The sequence below is a fragment of the Lolium rigidum genome, chromosome 2, assembly GCF_022539505.1.
Source record: "Lolium rigidum isolate FL_2022 chromosome 2, APGP_CSIRO_Lrig_0.1, whole genome shotgun sequence".
Taxonomy (NCBI): Eukaryota; Viridiplantae; Streptophyta; class Magnoliopsida; order Poales; family Poaceae; genus Lolium; species Lolium rigidum.
The window spans coordinates 131,874,454-131,886,602 of NC_061509.1; positions in this window are offsets into that span (position 1 = coordinate 131,874,454).

Genomic DNA, 12,149 nt, shown 5'->3' on the forward strand with positions numbered 1-12,149 from the left:
AGTTCGGCGAAGAGATAGTGAAATACAAGTAATATGGATGAGTATAAGTAGTAATTGCAATCAGAAATAAATATGGCAGCAAGTAAACATGCAGTAGAACAGTAAATAAATGGTGATTCGATATTTGGAAACAAGGCCTAGGGATCATACTTTCACTAGTGGACACTCTCAACAATGATCACATAAATAAATAACTTCTCTTCACTTGTGCTACTTTCAAACACTCTCTTGTTGGATAACAAACACCATTCATTTTTTAGGGCTATAAAAGCACACCTCAAGCCGGAGTAAACAAGCTCCACAACATCTGGAGTTCATATTAAAGTAACCTCTAGAGTGCATAATAGACCGTTGCAATTTAGACCGAGTACTAACATAGTATACACACTGTCACCAATAGCTATGAAAGGGGGGATAGATCGCATCTATACTATCATAGTAATAGTTAACTTCATAATCTACAAGAGATTACAATCATAACCTATGCCAAGTACTACATGATGCACACACTGTCACCTTTACATCATGGAGGAGGAATAGACTACTTTAATAACATCACTAGAGTAGCACATAGATTAATAGTGATACAAAGCTCATGATCACATAAAGATCACATGGGAGAGAGAGATGAACCACATAGCTACCGGTATAGCCCTCAGCCTCGGGGGAGAACTACTCCCTCCTCATCATGGGAGACAGCAACGGCGATGAAGATGGCGGTGGTGTCGATGGAGATGACTCCGGGGGCAATTCCCCGTCCCGGCGGCGTGCCGGAACAGAGACTTCTGTCCCCCGAAACTTGTTTTCGCGATGGCGGCGGCTACGGAACTCTTCGTGGAATATCGTCGGGTGTTTTAGGGTTTTCACGACGGAGAGAATATATAGGCGAAGGGGCGATGTCGGTGGAGTCCCGAGGGGCCCACACCACATGGCGGCGCGCCCAGAGGTGGGGCCGCGCCCCCCTAGGGTGTGGCCGCCTCGTGGCTCCTCTTCGTCTCCTCTTCGGTGTTCTGGAAGCCTCCGTGGAAAATAAGACCATGGGCTTTTGTTTCGTCCAATTCCGAGAATATTTCCTGTGTAGGATTTCTGAAACCAAAAACAGCAGAAAATAGGACGTGGCGCTTCAGCATCTTGTTAATAGGTTAGTGCCGGAAAATGCATCAAAACGATATAAAGTATGAATAAAACATGTAGGTATTGTCATAAAACTAGCATGGAACATAAGAAATTATAGATACGTTGGAGACGTATCACTCACTAGGAGTCGACTTTTGTAAGGATCCTTCTTTATGTAAATACCTTGACTATCAATGAAAAAGTGTTCCCCACCGAATGATTGATGTCTATATTTCTTTCTTCCAGCTGGTTTTTGATAATTATACCGAGGCTGTTGGTCCTTCCGATGCTTTTCCTGCCGCGTCTCGCTCTACAAGAACACCTGCAGACGTTTTCGTAGACGATTCTTCGTGTGCTGATGATACGTCTCCGACGTATCGATAATTTCTTATGTTCCATGCCATATTATTGATGATACCTACATGTTTTATGCACACTTTATGTCATATTCGTGCATTTTCTGGAACTAACCTATTAACAAGATGCGGAAGAGCCAGTTGCTGTTTTCTGTTGTTTTTGGTTTCAGAAATCCTAGTAACGAAATATTCTCGGAATTGGACGAAATCAAGACCTTGCCACGAAGCTTCCAGAAGACCGAAAGGGATACGAAGTGGGGCGACGAGGCGCCGCCACCATAGGGCCGCGCGGCCAGAGGCGGGCCCGCGCCGCCCTATGGTGTGGGCCCCTCGTCAGCCCTCCGACTCCGCCCTTCCGCCTACTTAAAGCCTCCGTCGCGAAACCCACGATGCGAAAAACCACGATACGGAAAACCTTCCGGAGACGCCGCCGCCGCCAATCCCATCTCGGGGGATTCCGGAGATCTCCTCCGGCACCCTGCCGGAGAGGGGATTCATCTCCCGGAGGACTCTACACCGCCATGGTCGCCTCCGGAGTGATGAGTGAGTAGTTCACCCCCGGACTATGGGTCCATAGCAGTAGCTAGATGGTTGTCTTCTCCTCATTGTGCTTCATTGTTGGATCTTGTGAGCTGCCTAACATGATCAAGATCATCTATCCGTAATGCTATATGTTGTGTTTGTCGGGATCCGATGGACGAGAGAATACCATGTTATGTTAATTATCAAGTTATTACATATGTGTTGTTTATGATCTTGCATGCTCTCCGTTATTAGTAGAGGCTCGGCCAAGTTTTTGCTCTTAACTCCAAGAGGGAGTATTTATGCTCGATAGTGGGTTCATGCCTGCATTGACACCAGGACGGTGACGAGAAAGTTCTAAGGTTGTGTTGTCTTTGTTGCCACTAGGGATAAAACATTGGCGCTATGTCCGAGGATGTAGTTGTTGATTACATTACGCACCATACTTAATGCAATTGTCTGTTGCTTTGCAACTTAATGCTGGAAGGGGTTCGGATGATAACCTCGAAGGTGGACTTTTTAGGCATAGATGCGGTTGGATGGCGGTCTATGTACTTTGTCGTAATGCCCAATTAAATCTCACTATACTTATCATGACATGTATGTGCATTGTTATGCCCTCTCTATTTGTCAATTGCCCGACTGTAATTTGTTCACCCAACATGCTTTTATCTCATGGGAGAGACACCTCTAGTGAACCGTGGACCCCGGTCCATTCTTTTAATACTGAAATACAAATCTGCTGCAATACTTGTTTTACTGTTTTCTCTGCAAACAATCATCTTCCACACAATACGGTTAATCCTTTGTTACAGCAAGCCGGTGAGATTGACAACCTCACTGTTTCGTTGGGGAAAAGTACTTTGGTTGTGTTGTGCAGGTTCCACGTTGGCGCCGGAATCCCTAGTGTTGCGCCGCACTACATCCCGCCGCCATCAACCTTCAACGTGCTTCTTGGCTCCTCCTGGTTCGATAAACCTTGGTTTCTTTCTGAGGGAAAACTTGCTGCTGTGCGCATCATACCTTCCTCTTGGGGTTCCCAACGAACGTGTGAAATACACGCCATCAAGCATATTTTCTGGCGCCGTTGCTGGGGAGATCAAGACACGCTGCAAGGGGAGTCTCCACTTCTCAATCTCTTTACTTTGTTTTTGTCTTGCTTTATTTTATTTACTACTTTTTTTCTGCATTGTATCAAAACACAAAAAAAAAATTAGTTGCTAGTTCTTTATTTACTGTCTTGTTTGCTATATCAAAAACACACAAAAATTAGTTTACTTGCATTTACTTTATCTAGTTTGTTTTATTTACTACTGCTAAAATGGCTACCCCTGAAAATACTAAGTTGTGTGACTTCACAACCACAAATAATAATGATTTCCTATGCACACCTATTGCTCCACCTGCTACTACAGCGGAATTCTTTGAAATTAAACCTGCTTTACTTGAATCTTGTTATGCGAGAGCAATTTTCTGGTGTTAGTTCGATGATGCTGCTGCCCATCTCAATAATTTTGTTGAACTATGTGAAATGCAAAAGTATAAAGATGTAGATGGTGACATTATAAAATTAAAATTGTTTCCTTTCTCATTAAGAGGAAGAGCTAAAGATTGGTTGCTATCTCTGCCTAAGAATAGTATTGATTCCTGGACTAAATGCAAGGATGATTTTATTGGTAGATATTATCCCCCTGCTAAAATTATATCTTTGAGGAGTAGCATAATGAATTTTAAACAATTGGATAATGAACATGTTGCTCAAGCTTGGGAAAGAATTAAATCTCTGGTTAAAAATTGCCCAACCCATGGACTGACTACTTGGATGATCATCCAAACCTTCTATGCAGGACTAAATTTTTCTTCGCGGAATTTATTGGATTCAGCTGCTGGAGGTACCTTTATGTCCATCACTCTTGGTGAAGCAACAAAGCTCCTTGATAATATGATGATTAATTACTCTCAATGGCACACGGAAAGAGCTCCACAAGGTAAGAAGGTAAATTCTGTTGAAGAATCCTCTTCCTTGAATGATAAGGTTGATGCTATTATGTCTATGCTTGTGAATGATAGGACTAATGTTGATCCTAATAATGTTCCGTTAGCTTCATTGGTTGCCCAAGAAGAACATGTTGATGTCAACTTCATTAAAAATAATAATTTCAACAACAATGCTTATCGGAACAATTCTAGTAATAACTATAGGCCATATCCTTATAATAATGGTAACGGTGATGCTAATTCTTATGGGAATTCTTACAATAATAATAGGAATACACCCCCTGGACTTGAAGCTATGCTTAAAGAATTTATTAGTACACACAAACTGCCTTTAACAAATCTGTTGAGGAAAAGCTCAATAAAATTGATATTCTTGCTTCTAAGGTTGATAGTCTTGCCTCTGATGTTGATCTTTTGAAATCGAAAGGTATGCCTAATAGGGATATTGAGAATAAAATTGTTACTACAGCAAATGCCATCCAAGTTAGAATTAATGAGAATATAAGATTAATGGCTGAACTGCGTGCTAGGTGGGATAGAGAAGAAAATGAAAAACTAGCTAAAGAGAAAATGTAGCTAAAGTTTGGACTATTACCACCACTAGCAATGCTAATGATTCACATGTTGCTGCACCTCCTACTATCAATGGTAAAATAATTGGTGTTGGCAATGCTTCTACTCCTAGTGCAAAGCGCGCAAAATTACACGAAAACTGCTAAAACTGCTGAAACTGCCTGTGATAAAGCTGCTGAAATTTTTTCCAACCTTGGGGATGATAATCCCATTGCTTTAAATTGTAATGATTTAGATTTTGATGATTGCCACATCTCTGAAGTTATAAAGTTCTTACAAAAACTTGCTAAAAGTCCTAATGCTAGTGCTATAAATTTGGCTTTCACAAAACATATTACAAATGCTCTCATAAAAGCTAGAGAAGAGAAACTAAAACTTGAAACTTCTATTCCTAGAAAGCTAGAGGATGGTTGGGAGCCCATCATTAAAATGAGAGTCAAAGATTTTGATTGTAATGCTTTATGTGATCTTGGTGCAAGTATTTACGTTATGCCTAAGAAAGTCTATGATATGCTTGACTTGCCACCATTGAAAAACTGTTATCCGGATGTTAATCTCGCTGATAATGCTAAAAAGAAACATTTGGGGAGAGTTGATAATGTTCATATTATGGTTAACAATAACCTTGTCCCCGTTGATTTTGTTGTCTTGGATATTGAATGCAATGCATCTTGCCCCATTATATTGGGAAGACCTTTTCTTCGAACCGTTGGTGCTACTATTGATATGAAGGAAGGTAATATTAAATATCAATTTCCTCTCAAGAAAGGTATGGAAACTTCCCTAGAAAGAGAATGAAGTTACCCTATGATTCTATTATTAGAACAAATTATGATGTTGATGCTTCATCTCTTGATGTTACTTGATACACACTTTCTGCGCCTAGCTGAAAGGCGTTAAAGAAAGCGCTTATGGGAGACAACCCATGTTTTTACTACAGTATTTTTGTTTTATATTTGAGTCTTGGAAGTTGTTTACTACTGTAGCAACCTCTCCTTATCTTAGTTTTATGTTTTGTTGTGCCAAGTAAAGTCTTTGATAGTAAAGTAAGTACTAGATTTGGATTACTTGCGCAGTTCCAGATTTCTTTGCTTGTCACGAATCTGGGTCTACCTCCCTGTAGGTAGCTCAGAAAATTAATCCAATTTACGTGCATGATCCTCAGATATGTACGCAACTTTCATTAAATTTGGGCATTTTCATTTGAGCAAGTCTGGTGGCCTAATAACATCCATCTTTACGGACTGTTCTGTTTTGACAGATTCTGCCTTTTGTTTCGCATTGCCTCTTTTGCTATGTTGGATGAATTTCTTTGATCCATTAATGTCCAGTAGCTTTATGCAATGTCCAGAAGTGTTAAGAATGATTGTGTCACCTCTGAACATGTGAATTTTTATTGTGCACTAACCCTCTAATGAGTTGTTTCGAGTTTGGTGTGGAGGAAGTTTTCAAGGATCAAGAGAGGAGTATGATACAATATGATCAAGGAGAGTGAAAGCTCTAAGCTTGGGGATGCCCCGGTGGTTCACCCCTGCATATTATAAGAAGACTCAAGCGTCTAAGCTTGGGGATGCCCAAGGCATCCCCTTCTTCATCGACAACATTATCAGGTTCCTCCCCTGAAACTATATTTTTATTCCGTCACATCTTATGCACTTTGTTTGGAGCGGCGGTTTGTTTTTGTTTTTGTTTTGTTTGAATAAAATGGATCCTAGCATTCACTTTGTGGGAGAGAGACACGCTCCGCTGTAGCATATGGACAAGTATGTCCTTAGGCTCTACTCATAGTATTCATGGCGAAGTTTCTTCTTCGTTAAATTGTTATATGGTTGGAATTGGAAAATGCTACATGTAGTAATTATAAAATGTCTTGGATAATTTGATACTTGGCAATTGTTGTGCTCATGTTTAAGCTCTTGCATCATATACTTTGCACCCATTAATGAAGAAACACTTAGAGCTTGCTAATTTGTTTTGCATATTTGGTTTCTCTAGAGTCTAGATAATATCTAGTATTGAGTTTTGAACAACAAGGAAGACGGTGTGGAGTCTTATAGTGTTTACAATATGTCTTTTATGTGAGTTTTGCTGCACCGTTCATCCTTGTGTTTGTTTCAAATAACCTTGCTAGCCTAAACCTTGTATCGAGAGGGAATACTTCTCATGCATCCAAAATCCTTGAGCCAACCACTATGCCATTTGTGTCCACCATACCTACCTACTACATGGTATTTATCCGCCATTCCAAAGTAAATTGCTTGAGTGCTACCTTTAAAATTTCATCATTCACCTTTGCAATATATAGCTCATGGGACAAATAGCTTAAAAACTATTGTGGTATTGAATATGTACTTATGCACTTTATCTCTTATTAAGTTGCTTGTTGTGCGATAACCATGTTTCTGGGGACGCCATCAACTATTCTTTGTTGAATATCATGTGAGTTTCTATGCATGTCCGTCTTGTCTGAAGTAAGAGAGATCTACCACTTTTATGGTTGGAGCATGCATATTGTTAGAGAAGAACATTGGGCCGCTAACTAAAGCCATGATTCATGGTGGAAGTTTCAGTTTTGGACATATATCCTCAATCTCATATGAGAATAATAATTGTTGCCACATGCTTATGCATTAAAGAGGATTCCATTATCTGTTGTCCATGTTGTCCCGGTATGGATGTCTAAGTTGAGAATAATCAAAAGCGAGAAATCCAAAATGCGAGCTTTCTCCTTAGACCTTTGTACGGGCGGCATGGAGGTACCCGATTGTGACACTTGGTTAAAACATGTGCATTGCAAAGATCCGGTAGTCCAAGCTAATTAGGACAAGGTGCGGGCACTATTAGTATACTATGCGTGAGGCTTGCAACTTGTAAGATATAATTTTCATAACTCATATGCTTTATTACTACCGTTGACAAAATTGTTTCATGTTTTCAAAATAAAAGCTCTAGCACAAATATAGCAATCGATGCTTTCCTCTTTGAAGGACCATTCTTTTTACTTTTATGTTGAGTCGGTTCACCTATCTCTCTCCACCTCAAGAAGCAAACACTTGTGTGAACTGTGCATTGATTCCTACATACTTGCATATTGTACTTGTTATATTACTCTATGTTGACAATTATCCATGAGATATACATGTTACAAGTTGAAAGCAACCGCTGAAACTTAATCTTCCTTTGTGTTGCTTCAATGCCTTTACTTTGATTTATTGCTTTATGAGTTAACTCTTATGCAAGACTTATTGATGCTTGTCTTGAAGTACTATTCATGAAAAGTCTTTGCTTTATGACTCACTTGTTTACTCATGTCATTACCATTGTTTTGATCGCTGCATTCATTACATATGTTTACAAATAGTATGATCAAGGTTATGATGGCATGTCACTTCAGAAATTATCTTTGTTATCGTTTTACCTGCTCGGGACGAGCAGAACTAAGCTTGGGGATGCTTGATACGTCTCCGACGTATCGATAATTTCTTATGTTCCATGCCATATTATTGATGATACCTACATGTTTTATGCACACTTTATGTCATATTCGTGCATTTTCTGGAACTAACCTATTAACAAGATGCCGAAGAGCCAGTTGTTGTTTTCTGCTGTTTTTTGTTTCAGAAATCCTAGTAACGAAATATTCTCGGAATTGGACGAAATCAAGACCCAGGGTCCTATTTTGCCACGAAGCTTCCAGAAGACTGAAAGGGATACGAAGTGGGGCGACGAGGCGCCGCCACCATAGGGCCGCGCGGCCGGAGGGGGCCCGCGCCGCCCTATGGTGTGGGCCCCTCGTCGGCCCTCCGACTCTGCCCTTCCGCCTACTTAAAGCCTCCGTCGCGAAACCCCGATGCGAAAAACCACGATACGGAAAACCTTCCAGAGACGCCGCCGCCGCCAATCCCATCTCGGGGGATTCTGGAGATCTCCTCCGGCACCCTGCCGGAGAGGGGATTCATCTCCCGGAGGACTCTACACCGCCATGGTCCCCTCCGGAGTGATGAGTGAGTAGTTCACCCCTGGACTATGGGTCCATAGCAGTAGCTAGATGGTTGTCTTCTCCTCATTGTGCTTCATTGTTGGATCTTGTGAGCTGCCTAACATGATCAAGATCATCTATCTGTAATGCTATATGTTGTGTTTATCGGGATCCGATGGATAGAGAATACCATGTTATGTTAATTATCAAGTTATTACATATGTGTTGTTTATGATCTTGCATGCTCTCCGTTATTAGTAGAGGCTCTGGCCAAGTTTTTGCTCTTAACTCCAAGAGGGAGTATTTATGCTCGATAGTGGGTTCATGCTCGCATTGACACACGGGACAGGTGACGAAAGTTCTAAGGTTGTGTTGTGCTTGTTGCCACTAGGGATAAAACATTGGCGCTATGTCCGAGGATGTAGTTGTTGATTACATTACGCACCATACTTAATGCAATTGTCCGTTGCTTTGCAACTTAATACTTGGAAGGGGTTCGGATGATAACTCTGAAGGTGGACTTTTTAGGCATAGATGCGGTTGGATGGCGGTCTATGTACTTTGTCGTAATGCCCAATTAAATCTCACTATACTTATCATGACATGTATGTGCATTGTTATGCCCTCTCTATTTGTCAATTGCCCGATTGTAATTTGTTCACCCAACATGCTTTTATCTTATGGGAGAGACACCTCTAGTGAACTGTGGACCCCGGTCCATTCTTTTAATACTTGAAATACAAATCTGCTGCAATACTTGTTTCTATCGTTTTCTCTGCAAACAATCATCTTCCACACAATACGGTTAATCCTTTGTTACGAGCAAGCCGGTGAGATTGACAACCTCACTGTTTCGTTGGGTCAAAGTACTTTGGTTGTGTTGTGCAGGTTCCACGTTGGCGCCGGAATCCCTGGTGTTGCGCCGCACTACATCCCGCCGCCATCAACCTTCAACGTGCTTCTTGGCTCCTCCTGGTTCGATAAACCTTGGTTTCTTTCTGAGGGCAAACTTGCTGCTGTGCGCATCATACCTTCCTCTTGGGGTTCCCAACGAACGTGTGAAATACACGCCATCAGCTGATTCAGTGCACCAAGAACTAGCCGATCTTCGACAGCAGTTACAAGATATGAAAAAGCAGGCTATCACCATTATGGACCAATCTCGCAAATCATCGGAACGTGAGCGGGCTGCTCTTCAGCAAGCGCAAGAGGCTCTTGAACTGAAGGAATCTGCTATTGCTGATGCTTCTCATGCTGTTAAGCGCGAGAATTATATGCTTGAGCTGATGACTGATGCAAGTAAAGATATGGCGGGTATGTTCTATTGTGGCTTTCCTCTTCCTTCTATATTTTCCATGTCTCTTACCAGGTTGTGTTTTGTCTTCTGTACTGTATGTAGGTTCATTCCTTGACGCAGTCGCCGAAGAACAACGGGTGAACTCGCGAGTCGGGGTTCTTCTTGACCTCGCCAAAAAGAACAATATTGACTTCTTGCTGAGGAAAATCGTGCCTGCCAAATTGTTCGGTTCCAGGATCGTGCTGCTCAAGTTCGGAAGTTCCAAGATTTCTTCGGCAGTACTCTAGCCATGGTGTATAACGTTGTGTTTCCTCGAAACCCATAGCCTAGGAATATTACTGAACTTATGGATAAATTTAGGAATATTACTGAACTTATGGATAAGTTCAGGAATGTGGAGAGTATCCATGACTTTGTAAAGGCCCAAATGGTGGTCGGTGCAAAGTTTGCTCTGATTTGGCTGAAGGTCTGTCACTCAAAATTGGACTTCAACAATCTCTTCGACCTTTTTTACCGCAAAACGTCGAAGAGGAGGGTGAACATTGACAAAAACAATGAAGTTGCGTCACCTGTTGCCGAGAAAATGATTGATGAGCTTCTTCCGTACGATGCCGCTTTCTTCACAGATCATCGGTATGACAACTCAACGCAGAATATTCGTGCTGCCAAGGAGAACATAGCCATAGATAGATTGATATGAAAGCTATTCTTTTTTCTTTTCTCGAGATGTGTAGCCTGAGTCGATTATATTTGTATATATTGTAATTATTGCGAGACTTATGTACATTCAAGGCAAATTTGTATGTTATTATTTTTCTTTGCAAGCCCCCGAGTATCCTCGTTGGCATATCTATGGTTGTTAGTCGCGAGGTTTTTAACTAAGGCGAGTAATTATGCGCTATATTTTGAGAGTCGAATATATTTTGTGAACTCTTTGGGTACAAGCCCCCGAGCCTTGTGAAAAATATATACCATCACTATTTTTATTATATTGCAGCATCGCAAGCCCGCCTCATTAAAAACCTTCCAGCCCCACTCGGTGCCCTGAAAGGAAAAGTGTGCGTCTGAAAACTTGCAAGCTCTTCAGTACAATGTATGCTTACATAATTGACTATATTGTTCTCTATGCGTAGAACCGCCGAAGCTGCGCCACGTTCAATGGGTTTGGCTCGTCTTTCCCTGTTTTGTTGTCCTTCAATCTGTATGCTCCTCCTGGAATTACTTCAGTGACGATGTATGGCCCTATCCATAGAGACTCAAATTTTTCATGGCTATCCTGTGTGAGCTGAAGAACTAGGTCACCAACTTGGAAAGACCTGGGTCGCAAACGTCGACTGTGATAATTTTTGAGGTTCTGCTGGTACGTGGTTAATCTTGACAATACTTCATCCCTTGCTTCGTCGAGTGCGTCGACATCATCTTCCAGCGCCTTTCTCGAAGTTTCTTTGTCATATTTTGCGACTCTTGGAGAATTATTCTCTATTTCTATCGGGAGTACCGCTTCAGCTCCGTGGACCAAGAAAAACGGAGTTTCTGTGGTTGTTGTATTGGGTGTTGTTCGTATGCTCCATGGCACGTTGGGTAACTCATCAATCCAAGTGTGTCGCGCCTTTTTGAGTGGTGTTAGCAGCCGCTTCTTGATGCCATTGCAGATGATACAGTTTGCTTTCTCGACTTGGCCATTGGTTTGCGGGTGTGCCACCGATGCAAAATGTAGTTTGATGCCTACTTCTGCGCAGTACTCCTTGAATTGTCGAGAGGTGAAGTTGCTGCCATTGTCTGTAACTATGCTGTTAGGGACGCCAAATCGAAAAACTATTCCTTTGACGAAGTTTACCGCTGATGTTGCGTCTGCCAAAGTTACTGGTACTACCTCTATCCACTTGGTAAATTTGTCGACAGCTACGAATAAATACACGTGTCCTCCTGGCCAGGACTTATGCAATTTTCCCACCATATCAAGCCCCCATTGCGCGAAAGGCCACGCCAATGGTATTGGCATCAGCTCTGCTGCCGGTGAATGAGATTTAGTCGCAAATCTCTGACACGCATTGCACGTGCGTACTATATCTTTTGCATCTTCGACTGTTGTCAGCCAATAAAATCCTGCCCGAAAAGCTTTGGCTGCTATTGCTCGAATGCTTGCGTGGTGGCCACATATTTACTCATGTATATCTTTCTGTATAACTCGCCCTTCTTCGAGTGTGACGCACCTCTGCAATACTCCTGAGATGCTCCGTTTGTACAACTCTGCCTTGACCACGGTGAACGCCTTGGATCATCGGATAACTCGCCGTTCTTCTACCGG